The sequence below is a fragment of the Myotis nattereri genome, assembly GCF_964212035.1.
Source record: "Myotis nattereri genome assembly, chromosome: 5".
NCBI lineage: Eukaryota > Metazoa > Chordata > Mammalia > Chiroptera > Vespertilionidae > Myotis > Myotis nattereri.
Genome location: NC_138080.1, coordinates 102,914,613 through 102,934,349, shown reverse-complemented (window position 1 = coordinate 102,934,349; position 19,737 = coordinate 102,914,613). Strand labels below are relative to the sequence as shown.

General features: G+C 51.6%; 1 protein-coding gene and 1 long non-coding RNA gene across 2 annotated transcripts in view; one reads left to right on the top strand and one right to left on the bottom strand.

Annotated features, from left to right (window-relative positions):
* Positions 1-15,255, bottom strand: part of LOC308519862 — a 34,524-nt gene extending 19,269 nt beyond the window's left edge. Inside the window, exon 1 of the long non-coding RNA XR_013996048.1 lies at positions 15,206-15,255. This is a non-coding gene — a long non-coding RNA (uncharacterized lncRNA). The remainder of the gene's footprint in view (positions 1-15,205) is intronic.
* SLIT3 (slit guidance ligand 3) overlaps positions 1-19,737 on the top strand; it is a 536,168-nt gene that overhangs the window by 251,233 nt on the left and 265,198 nt on the right. The window lies entirely within an intron of this gene.

The window sequence follows — 19,737 nt, the reverse complement described above, 5'->3', positions numbered from 1 at the left end:
AGGATTTCATTCCAGGTGAGTCTCCACCTCGGGCGGGTTAAGGAGGAGGTCAAGCAGCTGCTGCATTGGGTAACCCAATCTGGGACAGTCCGCCCTTCATAAGCATCCAGGTAGCCCTTTGAAAAGTGAAACCTGTGGTCAGGTCTTCCAGAGCAGAGGGATCCGGTTTCAGTTTTAATTATGGAACCAAAGAGATGTCACTGCCTCTGTCCCATGTTGCTCAAATTCAGCTTCCCTGAGAGAGGGTTTCCTGTCTCAGATCCTCGGGGCCCCGTATGCTTACCTCATGCAGACGCTGGCTGCTCTGATCCTGCTGAAATGGTAGGATGGAAGCAGACGCCCAGATGTTGTGTGCGAGTGGGTGATGAAAAGCATGTGGGGAGTGAGGACCGGTTGCCGGGGTTGTTAGAGTTCAGAACTGTGGGCTGCAGCTCCAATTATGACATCACAGATGGATGGGGCAACTGGTGAGTCCAGGAGCATGAATGTGTCTTTTCCTCCCCTTAGCTCCCCTTAGCTCCCATGTGTCTGGCAAAACCTCATTATGCATGAGGCAGAACAATGCAGTGGGAAGATAGCCAGTGCCAGCAAAGACCCCCTGCTAGTAACACATTTTTGGCACTTGCCACATGCCAAACACCGAGTTAAGCAGTTGGCATGCACTGGTTTGCTTAAACCTCTCAATAGGTAATAGTACTAGTCCCATTTTGCAGATGCAGAAAGTGAGACTCAGAGGTTAGACAATTTGCCCAAGGTCATTCGGGTAGTAGGCAATGGCCAGGACTTATCCCAGCTCTGACTTGAGAGTCTGTATTCTTCACATATCGCTGCCTCTCTGTGCAGGCGCCGGAATTGCCATCATAAGACAAATGGAAAGAGGTGACCTGCCTTCGTAAAGGCATTTTTCTGAAGTGATTTCCAAAGACATGCTATGTGGGCAACGTTCCAGAATTAGCTCAGTTGTTAGCTGTTTAATGGATGAGTAAGTGGGATTGGAGTGGGGGTGGAACACCGTGAGAGGGACACACGGGTGGGGAAGGATTTCCGAGGCTGGATCTTTCCTTTATTGGACTCCCAGTAAATGTTAACAAGGCCCTTAATGAAATCCCAGTGCTTAGCAGAGCCTCCATGTTTACAAGTCAGCAGCTCTGGGAGAAGGAAGGGGCCGGGAGCCTTGGCACTGAGCTCAGTCCTGCTGACGTTCAACCATCCAGGTAAGCCAGGCAGGCAAGAATAGCCCCACCCTCTGAGTAGGACACACGTGCCAGGCACGGTGGCTGTGAGTCCTGACACCCACTCAGGCTGCCCCAGCTCCTCAGGGGGTGTCCTTCCGAGGATATGTCTCCAGGCCATGGCTGCCAGTCAGCGAGATAGATCCTTGAGAGAAGTACTCAGCTACAGTGATCACAGGTCCTCAGAGCATTGTGTCATTTTTCTTGGAAATATTACAAATCAGATACTTATACTGAATGTTTGATGATCATCAAAATCCTGTCTCATTTCCCATTCTAGAATTTGCCCTTTCCCACACCCCAAAAATGGCTTCCCCCAACCAATGAAGAGTGATTCTTGCTAGTATTAACTATTTAGTGGGTAATAAATAATATTTATGACATATCAAGGTTTAAAGAATAAAAAATGAAAATAAAACTGGTTCCTATCTTCTAACACTCATCTTTCCTTTTTTTTTTTAAAGAAAAGAACATTCCCCTGCCCTTGAAGTCCTCTAAGTAGAGTGAGAAATGAAATTTTTTAAAATACATTTTTGTTGATTTCAGAGAGGAAGGGAGAGGGAAAGAGAGATTAATGATGAGAGAGAAACATTGATTGGCTGCCTCTTGCACACCCCACACTAGGGATTGAGTCTGCAACCTGGGCATGAGCCCTGACCAGGAATTGAACCATGACCTCTTGGTTCACTGGTTGGACTCTCAACCATTGAGCCATGCTGGCTGGGTGAGAAATAAAATTTTTATCAAAGTGGGCAGTGGTATACACTAGGCTTCCCCTGGATCGTAGTCTTTCATTTCCAAAACATACTTTTAAAAAAAACCCCGCTCTTCTAATGTCAAAAGCAGCTGTGGCCCATTTGCTAGCAGCAGCACCAGGTCCATGAGTACAGATTTTAGGGTGTGCAAACCCCAAGCTCTGACGGAGCGGGCCCCTCCCCCCAGGCAGCGGCTGTCTTGGGAGTGTGCTGGACAGAGCATTCGGCAGCCTGGTGCCCTCGGGTGTCGACAGGGTGTCCCAAATGTCTGGCCACGTTCTTTGCACAGCTCCCTTCTCCATAAATCACCATCCACCCCATCGTCGCCGAGCGTCAGAGGGAAGCCATCCCATCATAGTGGCTGTCCCCTGGCCTGGAAGGCGATGCACCAGAGCTTAGTAGCTCGACCTGTTACCAGGCGTGTCATCCTGGAACCCATAGGCAATGGAGACTTAACTGTGGTCCCCTGCCAGGTAAAACTGTGTCTCAGTTCTGGGTCTTCTGCAAACCAGAGAGCGGGCACGTGGATTCGGACACCCCTAAAATGTCATGCTTCACAAAAGCTTGCAAGAGGCGTTTTGGAACTAAACTGAGGAGTGCCGTTTCTGAAGGCTGGAGCCTGGACCGGGCTGGGATGCAGGGGTGGTGCCGGGTCCCAGAGCAGAGCCCCCACCGGAGCTGAGCAGGTTTGGTTACAGCTCTAGACTACGTGGACTTGGCGTCCTCAGCGAGCTTAGCTTCCCGGAGCCCTGGTTCTTTTTCTGGAGATAATGAGACCACAGTTCTCATCTCACCAGGTTAGTGGGAGAACCAGACCACACAGTGCATGTGAAGGAGCTTCCTAAACTGTAAAGCGCTCTAACGATAAAGGCACTACATTTGAACGGGTATCAGTCCCGGTCCACAAATTCAGTTCTACAAACTCAGGTATGAATTTTCTTCCACATCATTTTTGTCACCTTAATTTCAACTTCAAGCCCAATATAGGGTTGCCAGGTTTAGCAAATAAAAACACAGCACATATAAATAAATAAATAGTGCATAATTTAAAAAAAAAAACAACAACAACACACAGCACACCCACTATAGGCCGTTCTATATTGTGTCCGGCAGCCTTAGCTCTACCCCTCCAGGCCACCAGGTCACTATGCTAGGAATTGCTGGGGTTCCACCGTCAGTCTGGGCCACAGTGCTAGGGACCTGTGCATTCTCAAGGTAAGGCGGAAACCAAGCAAGTTGCCTCTGGGATGCCCCTGTTCCCTCCATATGGCATCCTTAGGGCTAGTAGCTCTCTGTGGTCACACTGAGGACCTGAGAATTTTTTTACAGAATTACCTCTGGTCTTGTATTTTCCTAGATATACCACACAGCCCTTGCTTTTGGGGGTCTTGCTCAGGCAAGAGTCGTGAAATTATGTCCCATTTGTCTAAGCACCCAATAATCCAAGTCTCTCTCTCTCTCTCTCTCTCTCTCTCTCTCTCTCTCTCTCTCTCTCTCTCTCATTTCCCCCTACCTCTGCCCCCAGCCCGGAATATTGCTTTCTATTCTGGGAGCAAGCCTCTCTCTATCCTTGGCTTTTTGCAGTTTACTCTGCTTCTCCCTCCAGTTCCTCTCTGTCCTCCTTCCTCCTCCATAAACCCTACTGATTCAACTCCGGGCATCAGTTTTGGAAGATGAAAGCCAGGGAGCTTCTTTCAAGTGACTGTTCTCTCTGCAATGGACCTACCATCCTTGAGGCAGCGCGGGCAAGGCTGATCGGCCACTTGGTTGAGGAGAAAATAGATGAAAAATAAATACAAATGAATAGTTCAAAATAAGTGCCAGCCAGAATTTAAATGATGCTCATGTAGCATGTATTTAATTGCACCCTATGTTGTGATTTCTTCACTGGTCTTCTCCTCTATAATTTGGGGAGGGGTGGGCGCCATGCTTCATCCTGTCTTCTGTCTGACCTGAAGGAGGTGCTCAGTGGATGTTGGTGGAACTTGTTCTGGTGGCTTCGAGCTACTTAGTGTGATGTTGGGATGTGGCATCTGTCAGCTGCAGGGCTCACCTGCCTACCTTTCCGGGAAGTGGCTGCTCCTGATGACAGGAGCAGAGCAGATAAGATGCCACGGGTCACTGTTGGTCTGTTCCTCTTCAGCGTGGAGAGCTGCGTGGGCCTGAGGAGCCTGCACAGACAGGAGCTGGGGCCGTGCAGAGATCTTGCCTTTGACAAGAAGGGAGGGGTGTTTGCAGCAGACTCCCTGTGTGACATTTGGCATCATTTCCAGCTAATGATATCTTTCCGAGAGCCTTGCTAACATCGACAGCCGACTCAACCCAGTTATGGTCACCCAGAGACATGGCTGCCGGGATCTGGAAAGTGAATTAGTGGGTCTCCATAGCTGTGTGTGTGTGTGGGGGGGGGGGGGGGGGGGAGGGGAGAGAGGGGAGGAGTGCATGGATATAAAGTGGGTATTTTAAGAGGAGGAAGATGGTGTTCAGGTTTGATGCCTTTTGAAGGTCTTCCGTATTTGCTTTGTGTTCCAAGGTCATCTCTCTCTTCTAATTTACCTTTTCTGGTTTCTTCTAAAAAGAGCAGTAATTTCTTACTGAAATGTTACCTTGGGTGCGGAAAGGTCAGACTGCCTTTGCTCAAATCCCAGCTCCTCCACTCATATCCGTGTGGCCTCAGACAAGTGAGCTCATCTCTGAACGTTGGCTTCCTCGCCTGAGAAATGCAAATAGCAGCACACATGCACGTGTCTGCCATGAGCGGGTGCGAGGGCCAGGTGAGAAAGTGTGTCAGAGCATCCCCTGCCGCGCCTGGCCCGTAATGAGAGCGAGGCAAATGTCTGCTGTAATTGCTTTTAGAATACTTTTTCTGTGAAGATGGGAAGGGCGGACGATTTCTCCTTTTACAAAGCCAATGGCAAGACCTAGAGAGGCCAGTCGTTTGTCCAGACCTGCAAGGGAAGCCAGTAGCTGAGCTGGGAGCTCCGCTTCCTCCATAAAAAGGTGGACCTGGCCAGGACCACAGGCCCTGGGTTCTCCCGGCTTCTTCCAAGGCCAGCTCTAGCTATCAGTACAGCCTCTTCTCCAGCCCCCGCGCTCCTCTGTGTGGCCAGGGAAGTCAGGCCCCATTCTCTGTGTGTTCCTTCTTATCGTGGGACCTCGCCCAGCCTCCCAGCTCCGTGGCCACAGACTGTGTGGTGACCCAGAAATGAATGGCATGAGAATCATAGGAGTTTCATAGGAGTCTACAGACCCCCTTCTCCACAGAACCCAGGGTGTTTCCTAACTCACATCTTGGCAAAGATGATTCCTTCCCGTCACAAAGAGTTGTCCTTGGTTTTGGATTTTAATCTCTGTGGACTTCACCCAGGAGAAGGGTCAAGCCATCTTCACGTCACCAAGAACCATCCAGAGCTGGGAATATAGGCCCCACATCGTGGCGGGACGACTGCTATCTACCCACTGACACCAAAGGAAAGTGGCCAGATCTCCTGGAGCGGGCTCCACGAAGCCCAGTACAGAACCCCGGCTGGCTGGCTGGCTGGGAGGTCACTGTTGGCTGTGCCATTAAGGCAGCAGAGAAAAGGGAGATGAGCAGGAAAGAGTAACGTCCAAATTAACACCCAGAGAAGACTTCCTTGGCTCTGAGTGTTCCAGCAGAAGTGATGGGGAACCTGAGACTACTAAAGTGTGTGCCTGTATACATGTGTATGTGCGTGCCTGTGTACAGGTACACGTGTGTGAGTACACCACATCAGTGCACTGGGAAGAGGACAATTTCAGCTCTGATGAATCCTGGAAAGAAAAGCTGTTGAAAGGAACTTTCCACTTTGAGAAAGTCAGGATAAAATGGTCGCAGAGCAAGTCGATACGTATGCAGTTGAAGCAGACAGGCTGCAGTGGATGTAGGCAAACATTCCCAGACTGTGCACCCCAAAATACATACTTTCAAGAGCATACACACATGTACAGGTGTAGTGCAAACACACTTACACACCTTTCCAGAGACTCCTAGACCCTCTCTGCCTAAGCTCACTTGAAAGTCTGTTATTTCTGGATCACAGAATGTGTAGAATGAGGTTGGCGCCAGAGGGGTCACCTAACATCCTGCCCTTTCATCCCTGATGCACAGGGCAGAGTCAGGGTGACAGAATAGGAAAATGTCCACAATTCTGAGGCCTGGTGGGTCTGAGGGTGGCAGTTGGGCAGTGGGGTGGGCAGAGCTGTGGGACAGAAGAGGAGGGCACTCTGAGAGCCCAGGCCACTTCCTGGGAGCCCCACATGCCTCCTCACACTCTGCCAGGGCCGGGGCCGGGGGTGGGGGGGCTGTGACAGCTGAGGAGGCCAAAGGGATTGGCTTTACAGGCTTGTAAAAGGAATGTTTGGAGAAGGCACTTGGGATTCCTGGTAGAGCAATCTCTCTTTTAAGGACCTTTAGGCAGGAAAAAACAAATGGGGGTAAAGAGCTAGGTTTTCTCTCATTGGGTTTTCAAATCCTGTTTCTAATAGTAAACACCAGGCTGTCATCAGCTCTTCGTGCTTAGAGAAGTGTGTGTGTGTGTGTGTGTGTGTGTGTGTGTGTGTGTGTGTGTGAGAGAGAGAGAGAGAGAGAGAGAGAGAGAGAGTTGGGGGAGAGAGGGGGAGAGGGAGGAAGATGGGGGGAGGAGGGAGAGTCTTTAAAATTTAATTGGTCTGCAATGAAAGATTTAACTGTTTAAAAAACAAAACCCTCTTAGTCCCAGACCACAACTTATGTGCTAATGTGGGAGGTTGGGGGCTAGTGAAGAAAGAAGGAGGGAGGGGTAGGTTCCTAATGGGTCCAGTGGGGAATCTTGCTGTTAAGGGGTAGGGAACCAGCCATATGGACAATGGACTACAACTCAGACCTACTGAGCTCCCTAACTGCTGTCCATCTCTATGGTGGAAGGCGATCTTTGCCTTCCTTATCTTTTAGAGTATCCTGTACATGAAGGAGATGTTAGAGCATGCAGACTTGCTTTAAGGTTCTGCGTGCACCCCGCTGCAGAAGATGGCCTGGCTGGTGGATGGCTATGCTGTAAGGCCCTGAAAAAGAATGAAACAGCAGACGCCTTGGGGATCGGGCCTTGCCATTTCATAGGGTGCTGTTTCTTCTCCCTCTACTCAGTCAGACTCTGAGCCCTAATCTCCCATCCTGGGACTGTGCCTGCTTCATCCACCCTGACACTCCTGGTCTACCCCCGTGCCTGATACTGAGGAGAGGGCAGGAAACACATGTTGGATTTCCCGTGAGCATTCTGGGGAAAGTACGGCACCTAAATTGCTATGGCCCTGATGACTTCTGTGTTCTGCCCTTTGGCTTTCACCTTGAGCACTGATGCAGGTTGGTTGCACTGTCTGCTGAGGCTGCGTTACAGCCACGAGGCAGAGCGCTCCCCAGACGGAAGCAGACCCTGTCTGTCCTGCTCGCAGCTGGAGCTGCCATTCCAGAAAAGTGTATGGCCCGTAGCAGTTACAATATTTTTTGGATGAATGAATGGGTGAATGTTATAGCTGTGTCTTTTCCTACATCCCGATGGTCTAGCTGGAGAATGAAACTGGGAGCATATACACTGGTGCTGTCATGAATGCCATTTGCAAATCCACCATATATGGCACTGAGTTGAGTTGAACTTAATGCATCTGTTCTTAATTCGCCTTCACCGCTGGCCAGGTCATTGGGGAGATATTGGTGGTGTCGCTGCCGCTGCTGCTGCTTCTGCTGCTTACCATTCATTGAGAGCCCGCCATGGGCCAGGAACTCTCCTATGCATTTTACATGCATCGCCTCACTAAAGCCCCATAGCCATTCTGTGATGCAGTTATTCGATTTTTCTCTCAATTTCACAGAAACTGAAGCCCAGAGTGGGTAGCCCACATGGCCAAAGCCCCTTGCTTGGGAAGGCATGGGGACAGCATTTCAGGCCAGGGGCTGGACAGCCTCCAAGCCCGTTCTCTGACCTCCAGCCAGGCTGAGCAGCATCAGACTTGGCTTCGGAAGAGGGCCCAGAGGGGTCACTAAAAGCATCAGAAGAAAAACAGATAGGTAGGGAGCCTATTAATGGTTCATCTCCAAAGCCTCGTGATGACCTTCTTCTCTCCAGAGGACAGTCTGAGCGTCAGTGATTTACCGCAGCCCCCTGGCTAGGGAAGATGTCCAGGCATCTCCGCGTACCTGCGCCTCGGGGCTCCGAACCTAACCCAGCAGGGACTCTGAAGGGGCCATTCCTGTCCACTGCTCTTCTCTCAGCCGCCCAGAGGATCAGCCCGTCTGATGGGGTGGGGGGCTGTCCAGGCAGGACATGGGCTTCCAGCCAAAAATCCTTTCAATTAATGGCCTGGGAGCAGCACCCACGGAGAAAATTAGAAACAGATAAGAGGAGAAGGGCCCTCGCGCTCTGAGCAGAGGAAAGGAGTGATTCTTGGATTATGCTGATGATTTACCAATGTTTTCCTAACGTGAGAATCGGTCAGCAGGGGCCTGAGTTTTTTACGAGGGAGGAACCTCTTCCAGACAGCTCTCTCCCCACCGCCCCGATGAATCCCACACCCCCCTTCTAGGGAGAACGTGGCCCTCTCCGGCGTGGCCGTGTCAGAGCCTGGTTAGCTGTTCTGTACTTATCAGCCGCAGCCCCAGCGTCAGTTCATGCTTGCAACATGAAGCCATTTCATATTTATTCTTGTTTTATCTGGCAAGGAGCCTTAAAAGAAAAAGGAGTCCCCTGCTGGTGCTGTTCAGCTCTTATATCTTTATCGTGTCTTGAATTGATTTGACAGAGCAATCACAGGCCATGGGTGAGACCAAATGCCTCTCTCAGCAACAGGCTGAGAGCATGATGGGCTGCTCACCTCCTGGGGCCGGTTCAGTCGCTTCCAGGTTCTGCCCCGGGGTATGTGCTGCCCTCGCCCACTCTGGCCCACGCAGACCAGCTCCATAAGAAGAGTTCCCTTGTGGCAATTGTCTCAGAAAAGAGCAAGGGCATCTGGGGAGCCCTCCCCACAGAACATTCTAGAAGCTGAGTGGGGTCAGACTCCCCCAGAGGGTGTTGCAGACTTCTCCAAAGCCACTGTGACCTTCAGGAAAATTCGCCAACTAATCTGGTCCATGGGAAGCTAAGGTTCACATTCTGCAAACCTCAAATAAGTAAGGAGGGTTTGAACCCAGAGGGGAGTGACAACTTGACACGATCTAGAAAACTGCATGCGCCGTTTTCTGGGAAAGGGGCCTGTAGATTTTAGTTGCTAAGCAAAGGCATCTGGGACCCCAGTAAACTTAGCAACCTATGATCCACAGCAGCTTCCTACCAAGTATACATGCCCCACTGGAAGTCTGAGATGATTCTAACTCAGACAGAATTCTTATTTTACTAGCAATGTGCTTATTTTCATGTGGGTTAATATATAAATAACTAATATATCAAGTTTATGGTTTCACAGATATTGCAGATCAAGATGAGGTTAAACATTATTTGAGTAAATATAAGAGTCAAATTAGTAGTGGATAAGGATAAAATGAGTAAATAGTGGTACAGGTTCTATGCATCTACGGCAAAGTCCGCTGATGCTGAACAGGGAAATACTTCAATAACAGAGGAAAACATGGGAGAATCCAGCCCTCATCACCTCTTACCCCAGTGATTGCGGCGTTTGTAACTTAGACCCTAATTCTGGTCTCATTCTGTGGCCTGCACACAATGGTCATTCCAGCACCCGCTCAGATCGTAAGACCCTCCTGCTCTGGAACACGATGGCTCCCTGTGGCTACCACATTGCGCCCAAACTCCTCCAGCTGGGGTTTCAAGTCCAGCTTCCCCCTGCTGCTATCTCCACTGTTTCCTGCTCGAAACTTCTTTTCACTGTCCTCCCCAAGTCCACAAATCCCATATTCACTCGTGCCTCTTTGATTTTGCCAACCCTGTGCTTCTTAATCCTCTCTTGAGCCCCCCACAACCTTACAGATCTACTGTTTACAGTGTCTACCGGTGCCTCCCTTCTTGGGAATATTGGTGCCTTGCAGTTCTGCATGTCAGAAAAAAAAGGGGGGGTGGGGGGGAGGACTTTGGGTTAACTTTTTTATTTGGCACCAGTCAGCCTAGACATAGAGCCATCGCCAGGAGTCTAAAACTTCCCTTTTGGCTTGTTGAAGTTATTGGGGAAATGGGTTAATTTGGGAGTATTCACTGAAAAACAAGTGAGATAAACTCCTGGGTTCCAGAAATGTTAACTCCTTGGTCCTCATCCCAGCTTAGGTTATCAAAACCAAAAATTGGTCATTTTTCACAGTTTATGAGGTTTATCTTTGGCCTGTCATGAGATGCTGACAGAAAAATGAAATTGGTCTGTTTCTAGTCGGTTTCACTTTCTCATTCCCACTCTATTGCAACAAGCTGAAATGGCCCTATGTAAACACTGGAGGAGAAAAAGCAGTAGAGACGTGAGCAGCGAATGTGCTGTACCTCTTAGAGCTATTTTGCATTGTTATCTGTCTTTTTATTGTTAAGGGCGAACTTGAAAGATGCTGGGCGGGGGCTCCCCCTTATTCCAAGCAGAAGGTAAATATAAGTGATTTAGTAGGGGACAGTGACCCTAACTTAATAAGTGGGGGTAGTTGGAGGACTTTATTTTCTCAGGATTAGGATGATGGAGAGGCACTAGATGTGAGAAAATTCTGCAAGCGTTGGCTGAGATTTCTTTCATTTCATTCCCATCAGACATTCATTAAAAATTAGCAAAGAGTGTGGGTAAACATGGAAGTGGTGGGAAATGTGAGAAGTACTGTGTATTTGCAGAAAAGCATGATTTTCAATGGAATGGGATTCTTTCTGCCCCTCTGACCTGTCACTAAGATGACAAAGTGATGGGCTTCACACCAGGACCCTGCTCAGTGTAGAATTCACTTAAAAAATGTGGTTTCTGAAACAACTTAAATAACAGATTAGCAGGAAAAGTTATTCAGGAGAGACTTCAGAACTTCCAATAACGGGTATCTGGGAAAAAATAAATGACGATGAGAAAAATCATTTCTCAGTTGATCAGTATCCATCAGATGCCTACTGTCTGCTCAGCAGCTTGAGAACTGGCCGGGGTGTGTATTCCTTTTCGTGGCTACATTTGTATTAAGGTGATTCCCGACCATTCTCTAAGGCAGCCAGTGCTTCCCAGGCCTATAATATTCAATCTGCATTTTACGATTCAGCTTATGTCCAGAATTCTAACACCATAAAGCTTCCATAATTAGTTTTTTGTGTCATTGTTATTTTGGAGTCGTCGAACATTTTCTATGATTCCACTATTGTTTTTCTCCTTGTAGAATTCTGAATTATAGACGTAAGTATAAGGGAAACTGAAAGAACTTTCCAATTCTGGAAAGGGTCACGTTAATAAGTTTTATAATTCTTTTTGTTCTTAACTAATTTTTTTAAGGCCAGAGCATACACGCATTTCAGAATTCCCAGCCATGCCCCAGCTGGCTGGTGGGTCAGCATTACAGCACCAGGCCTGGGGCACAGGCCCTGCAGGCAGACCCCCTGAACTTGAATTTGGGGGTCCCCACTGACTGACTCTGTCACCTTGGCTACCGGCTGAGCATCTTGTGCCTCAGTGTCCCCATGTGTGGAACTGAAGTGAATAATATACCTGCCCTGTCGTGGTGGTGCAAGGATTAATGGGTTAATACATTGAATCATACACTCCTGGCCCAAACTCAGTTCTCCATGTGTGTTGACGGTGGCTCTTCTCACCTGCCAGGAAGCAGCAGTGTTACCAGTTTTTTCCATGTAACAATCTGGAAATATCACCTAACGTCTTAGTAATGATCACAGCACCGATTAAACACTGATTTTTTTTTGCAAGTGATGGGGAATGCTTTACCCCCACTCCTACCCCCACTCCTCCTATTTCTGTAGAGCGGCAGCACCCCCAAGGCCCCAAGAGGAGAAATCATGAGGGGCCTCAGGCTGCCTTCCACACTCCTTCCCTCACTCCCTCCTACTCTGAGCCTTAAGCGACAAGGGTTGTGAGTGAAGAGCACCGCTGGGCCCAGCAGGTCTCCTTGGTATAGATCTGCCAGATGGACATCCACTCTGTGCCTGCAGCCACAGGGCTGGCTCTTGGGGCGGGGCCAGGACTACCTTTGTGAGGCCTGCGGGTGCCTCTTCTGTCCTTACTCCTGGGGTCTGAGCGGCAATGATTCAGGTTAAACGGGCCTCCTCTGCACACCCACCACCACCAAGACCACCCTGCCAGGGCCATTGTCCAAAGTGCTGGGAGACAGAGCAGGAAGCCCAGGGCTGGGTGGTGGCCACACACCTGAGTCACGTTCTTCAGAGGAGCTCTACCACCAATAAAGCCAGCGCTCTGGCCTCGCCCGCCTGGTTCTCATTGGTCTGGCACTTGGAAGGGACGGACTTGTGATTCATTTTCTCTAAGCACCCCAAACACCCGCACCAGGCTCTGTGTTCCAACAGCCCTGTGAGATGCGGATTATTATTCATCAGATCTGAGAACCACACCAAGGAAGGTGAAACCCGCAGCACAGGATAAAGAGCCAGGGACTGAGGATCTGGGGTCCAAAGCCAGGGCTGCCTGACCACAGTGCTCAGGGCCTGGAGCCCCCCACTGAGGCTCTCGTGCTTGAAGGTTCAGCTGGCCCCCCCAGAAGGTTCAGTAAAACACGGGTGGCTGGGCCCCCTCTCCGTCTCCGACTCAGTGAGCCTGGTGTGGGGCCCAGGAATTTGCATTTCTAACCAGTTCCCAGGTGATCTGGTCCTGCGCAGCTTCCTCAGGTGTGGAACTGACACCGGTCATGCTGGGAACCTCCAGGGACCGCACTGCTGCAAAGTCCACCTCGCACTGTCCTGTCCAGTGGCTGTTTCTGAGTTCCTGAGGGTGGCATCAAATTGTGGCTCAAAACATTCAAACTAGGAAAGTCAGCTGATTTGAATGATGAACTAAGATATCTGTCATCTTGCAGATCCTTTCGAAGGCATCTTGGAGTTGTTTGTACTTTCTAAAAGCTGAAATGAATCAGGGGAAGGACGAGGGATGTGTCACTGTACGCCATGGCAGAGTATTTCATTCTTACAGTTCATGTTCTGGTGGCATTTTATTGTGGAGACCATCTGGATGACTTCTCCTCTTGTAACTGGGAAGACAGGAGCCATCTCTGTGTTCCAAGCAATGCCTAGAACTTGTTATTGACAGCTTCCCCCTCGGGAGGGGGAAGGGGAGAGAGAGAGAGATTGGAAAATGGTCCCAAATTCAAGAAACAGTGATCACATGAAGAACAGAACCCCTAGTCCTCTATAGATAAGGCCAACCAAGGGCTACACGTGGGTGTGAAGGGCACAGGGCCAAGATCAGAGAACCAGGCTAAGGAGGATGAAACCAGCAGCGCAGGATCAAGGGCCAGTGACTGAGGATCCTGGGTCCAGCACTCAGGTTTGCCAGTAGTACCGTTCCCATGAACCCAGTTTGACCCCTACTTCCATCTTACCAGCTCTTCTCCTTTCTCCCTTCTCCCTCTCCCTTCCATGTAAGAGTTAAGAGTTTGCCCGGAAACAAAGGGCACTGGCATGGCCCCAGGCCCAGGCTCACTGAGGTCCCTGGGAATGCAGCAGCCCTGCTTTTTCTGAGTTTTCCTGGGAAGGAAGTTTTTGGCAAGGCTTTTAGAAAAGCCACACAGCTGTGACTTGAGGTCTTTCCTCTTTCTGGGGCACCCCCAGTTTCTGGGCCCTAGGAATCTCTTCCCTTCTCCCATCCTTTTCTAGTTTGGGGGCAAGAAGACCCTTCTCACCTCTCTTCCGGGCCACTCTGCCCCTTCACGTCCCATTCCTCCCCATGAAGATTTGATGCCCACTAGGTCCAGAGCCCCAGGACTCAGCTCTTCCAGCAGGTGCAGAAAACCATTGCGTTCTGTTCCAGGGGAAGCAGCAGAGCTCAGGTCTCCTCCCGGAGCCATGTGACTGACCTCAGACCAGAGCTGTGGTTCCCAGCAGAAGAGGGTTCCCCTGCCAGGTCCTCCACACCCCAAAAGCACAGCCTTTCCCAGAGCATGCTGTGAGCCCTCCGGTGACCAGCTTCCAGGCCACGTGTCCTGGAGGGCGCAGCTGTCACTCTCAGGAAGGGGGGTTGCGAGAGTGTGGAATCGGAACCCCTCGTGTCTGTGGCAGAAAGTTGAGTTCCAGTGGGTCAGAAACAGAGTGCAAGGAGGCTGAGGAGTCCCTGTCAGTGAGGAGTGAGTCCCTCTGCCCACCGTGATTTCTTGAGGCGCGCGGCGAGGTTGACCTCCTCATACAGCACACCCGCTAGTCCGGCAACAGCTAAAAGGCTCCTAGACTTGCTCAGGCTGTGAGCCAGATCTACCAGGGCCAGCTCCTCTGGCCCAGCTGCCACCGCCCCAGGTGACCTGCGCCCCATTGGCTTCTGCATCCCATCAAAGGCCATAATAACATTGGTGGCCAGGACTCCTCACTGTCCGGAGCACTGCTTCCTGTCACCCGGCCTGGGGGGGGATGGACTGGCCAGATGCCAGATCGCTGACCAACCCGGAGAGACATGACCATGCATGAGGGCCATTAAAAACCCGCTGCTGTCCCTTTTGTCAGGTGAACTCCTACCGGCTGAGAGTCGCTAAGTTCAGAGTGGACCGAGTTCCTTGGAGGTTTCTGAATCCACCGTTCTTAAGAAGCCACACCGTGGCATCAGGAAGGGGTTTGACGTTGTAGCTGAGACCCCCAAATATGTGTAAGGCGTCCAGCGGTCATTGGAAGGCACAGATGCTTTCTCTTGCGTAAGTGCAGGGTGTGAGCGTCTAGGGGAGAACGGTTGGTGCTCATTCAAACTGAAACGTTAGCTCTCTCTTCCCATCCCCATTCACTTACCATGGAACCACTTTCTGTGTGAAATGGACAGGCTACCGTAGCTCAGGTGTCCTGTGTTGACTTCCGCCTGGGAAGCTGTGTGTGCCTGGGGAGGAGGACAGCAGGCCGCTCTGGAGCGCTCTGCCTGCACACCTACCACCTGTGTGCTTGCTCCTCCGTCCCAAAGGGCAATGGCTTCCCTTGAAGGGAAGAGCGCCCCCAGAACAGACGTGTCCTCACTCCTCCCCTTTCCCAGCTCTGGCCATGTGGAGCCTCCGCAAGCCTTGTGGGCATCAGTGACGTTGTCCGTCTCCAGTTGAACATCTAGGGTAAAGCTACTCACCGTCGGGAGCCAGGAAGAACGTCCAGCGCTGGGGGAACTGGACTCAACAGTGATCCTGCTCAGGGAGATCAGCTGTAGTTCTCAGGCTCCGTCCGGCACAGACGCCCAGATGCGCAGCGCGTCCTGCCTTGCATTCTGGGAGCCGGGCTGTGTGCAGAGTTGGCAGGCGCCAGCTTGATGCTGGTTTGCCAAGTAAGCAATTAGGCCACGAAAGGGGGTGGGGCTTGGGTAGCAAGGGAAGCCGCGCTGGAGACCACAGGTTCCCCGTCCATGGGAGCCACATACTTCCAGCGAACCAGGATCACTTACTTTGCAAATGTGTCAAGTGGATGCTCTCTTGGGAGCACCCTTCTTGACACTGATGATTCTCAGTTTTCTGGCAGTGAAGTCGCCAAGATTTTTAATTCTCCGTCGCGCCTAACACAAGTCAACCATTTTCGTTCATCACTTAATCACTGAGTGCCCAGGGAAGGCAAGCTAGGTTTAGTGTTAGCCTGCGCAAACCGTGACTTAAGGCGTCACAATGAGGAATGGGGGGAGTACATCTGACAATCACGTAATGAATCTGAGAGCAGAATGAGGGCCCTTTGGGGGGTCCATCCTGTGGGATGATCCAGTGGCTGATTTTCCACATCCTGTCCCACGCTGCCCCCTTCGCCACCCAGCCCCACAGCTGCCCTGTGGACACTTTCCGCTGTGCGTGCAGGAAGGCCAGCGCACTGTCACACTGGGGCGGTGTGCTCGGCTGTGCTGTGGCTATCCTGAGGCATGGCTGCAGACTGCCATCCGTGGGCGCGCCTAAAAGATGGGGCTGTTAAGCAAGACTGGTTTGAATCTTGCCTCTGCCCCCTACCACCTGTGAAAGCTTACGAAAGACACCAGATTTCCCTGCGCCTCCGTTTCCTGGTGGAAACGTGGAGATAGTAACAGCTCCTAATGTCAGGGGTTGTTGTACACATTAAATAAGACAATGCATGCAGAGTAGAAAGCCCGACAGGGTGGAGCCTGATAGCACTGAATATCATTGCTGTTTGTCTCCACTGAGACCAGGGGATGGGAAGGGGGGGCTGTTCATCTGTGAGGCGAGGCGGGGCTTGTGTGGGTGTGTAAATAAATAGTGGGGGTGGGGGTGAGAGGAGACTGAGATGGACAGATAACTGAATCCAGGGTGGTGCCTTTCACCCTGCTGGGGTACAAACAAGTTCCAGGTGAGAAAGTGGAAAATCACGGTGGAATTGGGGCTCTTTTTCTGTAGGAATCCGGAAGGTGCCTTTAGATTCTCTGTGCCTCCCAGAAAGCCCTGCCAGGGTCGTCACCAGCCAGCGCAGCATTGCACCGTCCCTCGCAACACCCAGGGGCCCGTGCACCCCACTTGTTCTTCGGGGTCATGAGTCTACAGTCCATGGGGCTCTGGAGGCCCCGAGGAGCTCACAGCCCTCCCACTCAGTGCCTCTGGGACAAGTGTGTCTGCAGGCGGCCTGGTAAAGGCCCCTCTTCTCCTGCATCTCTCCCAGCGCCACTCGGCTGCCCTGCCCGTGCGGGGCAAAGTCAGAGCAGCACCCCAGCCCCCGCGTTCTCCCTCACCCCACTGCCATCCAGGTGCTCTCGCTCAGCTGCTGCCAAGAACTTACATTCTGTGGAGCTGCGCTTTGCTTCTGTTTCACTCATCTCATAATATAACAGCAGGGCAAATCCAAGGGTTTTGCCGGGAAGGAGGGAAGGTGGGTGAGTTGGGCACAGTCTTACGTGGCCTGTAGCTGACACAGCAGAGAAGGTGGGCACTGCCAGGAGCGAGGCGCTGGCTTGCCAGGCCAGTCAACACTTGTTCTCCTTTTTATTTCGTTTGCATCCTTCAGGCAGGATTTTTTTTTTTCCTGGTTATTGAGAAAGTATATGAGGACGTAAAGACCCCTCTCCATCCCTTTTGGTGAGGAGGTGAAAAAGTCGTAGTCACTTGCTATGGAAAATCCTCGGAAGACGAAAGCGCTACCGAGCAGGGAATGGGGGCCCGGTGAGCCGGTGAGCGCCAGTGCCCACCTGGGGGATTCTGTTGCCTGGCCTCTCACCTCACCGCCTCTGCCCCACAGCTGTGTAGGGGGTTCCTGTCTGTCCTGTCTGTCTCAGCAGGAGCACCGGCAGCGTCTCTGGAGAAGCCAGGGTGGGTCTCGCAGGCGGGGCGCAGGCCTGGGGCTGTGCAGTGCAGACCCACACGCAGAGCTCTTCCCTCACCGGCCAGGGTGGACCAGCCCAGAGCTCGGCCAGGTCTGTCCTCAGCAGGCGCAGCTCCCCAGGGCCTGGCCATTGTTCACTGGGCTGACATCTCAGGTTTCCTCAGTCCCCTAGGAGGTGGAGAGGAAATGTGTGTTTTCGGTTTGAAAAGGGAGATAAATCTCTAAATGTCAGACCTGAGGCTTACAGGGAGCTCACAAGGGCTGTTTTCATTTGGGCCCTGAGGAGCCTGATGTGCCCCCACCCCCCCCCCACCACCACCACCACCACCACCACCTACTGAAGGCCCAGAAGTTGACCCGCCTTGAGAGGCTCAGGGTCAGTCCTGCACCTTGTCACCCTTTCCCGAGAAGAGAAGTCTTTGAAGCTCTGGTGACCATTGTGCTGCATGTGAAGAGCCCTTGCTAATACCCACTGGCATCTTCTAGAACAAGGGGGCACTGTGTCAGCCCCCGTGAAAACGGAAATCGTAACGACATTTATATATGAAACCACCATTCCCCTTTTATGTCCAGGGATCCAGGATGGCAGAGACTAGGAAATATGTCCTAAGGAGTAGTCATGTGTTTGGAGCCATGCTTCTCAAACTGCATTCTTCGGAACCCTGAGGTTCCATAGAATACCTCGGGGTCAGGGGCCAGGAGGAAAGGGGCAGGGACCAGGGCGCGCCGTGGGTAGGGCTCCCCGCCTCCCCCTCCTTCTGCAACTGCTGCTTTCCTCTGTCCTTGATGTTCTGCACTTCTCCACCGACATAGGTTTTTAATGAGAGTTTGAAGCCCACTGGCTGATTTAGAGGTTCTCTCCACAGTATTCAAGCTGTAATTATATTCACAGGAAAAAGTAAATAAAAAGCCATTTACAAATCCAGGTTAATTAGCCCTTGCGTAAAGTGAAAGTAAACCTCGGCAGAATCCAGCAGGATTCGGAGTCCCAGTAACCCTTGTTCCCTGTCCACGTAGCTGAGGGTCCTTGCATCCCTCCCCAAGACGGCCTGCTCCCCCTTCCTGAGGTGGCCTTGTACTCTGTGTCCCCTGCAGGGGCTCCGGCTGGAGAGTGAGCAAACTTGAGAAATCTTCCCCGTCTGAATAAAACACACGGGGTCACTCTCTTTTCAGCAAGGGGCAACTTCTCAACCACTAAATGGTGACCCGGGAGGGGGTGGGGTAGGGGGCAAGTCCAGAGGCAAATGCAATGGCTGTGAGCCAAAGGGTAGAATGCACGTTTTCAGGAAAATTCGATAAATTTGCCCCGAGGCAGGTCCTACTTGCACACTGAGTTCTTATATGGGCCCTTTTATATTGCTGTTTGCTTTGCTTTTAAATAAAAAATGAGTGCCTGCCAGCCAGGGCCTCTGGGGCCCTGAATGGGTCTGCGCAGCCTGCCCCGCCCCCACTCCCAGGCTCAGGGTCAGAGGCAGATGGGAATTGCCAGCTCAGTGTCAAGAGGGAATGTGGGGGTGGAGGCCCGGGAGTCTGGGCTGGGTCTGTATGAGGGGGACACGCAGGGGTGGCCGCTCTGAGAAGGGCTTTCTCCTCTCCCATCTCTGGGGGGTGGGCCCTGGAAAACAATGCCCCTGCTACAGAAAGACTAAAGGGGGCCTTCCCATGGGGACCTTATCAAGGGACCTTCCCAGGGGTCCCAGGCAACCTGGAGAGAAGGGCCAGCCTTCTCCTGGGTCTCCCCACAGACCACATGCCACTACATTTCCTCAATCCTGACCACAGTTTTGCTGCTGGAAGTAAACACCACGGTGCACGGCTGTGGTCCATCGTGCCAGTGGCCCGCCTCTGCTCCTCGAGGGCTTTTGCCCGAGGAGCACCCGGGCCGCCATGCCCTCCTGAGCCTGCGCCTTCGGGCCCTCTGCTCTCCTGGGCCAAAGGGTAAAATACACGTTTTCAGGAAAATTCAATAAATTTTCCCCAGGCAGGTCCTATTTGCACACTGAGTTCTTAAATGGGCCCTTGCATATTGCTGTTTTCTTTTCTTTTAAATAAAAAATGAGTTCCTGGCAGCCAGGTGACAGGGTGGCGCTCTGCCTATGCTGGTAAGAGCAGGAACCTTGGAGTAATTCCCATCCTATCCCCACCACGTTCTCCTTTTGAGCTCTTCAAGCCTCAGTTTCCTCACCTCTAAAATGGGGAGACTGCCGGGAGCCAGTCCATCCTTGCTGTTTCAAGGGACCTGGCATATATGGCATACTGTTCTTAATATGTTTGCTCACCTTCTAGGCACTATGTGTTTTAACCAAGGTCTCTGAGAAAGGTTGTTTCCCCAGGTAGGGATTTTCCCCTGAAGTTAGGGAG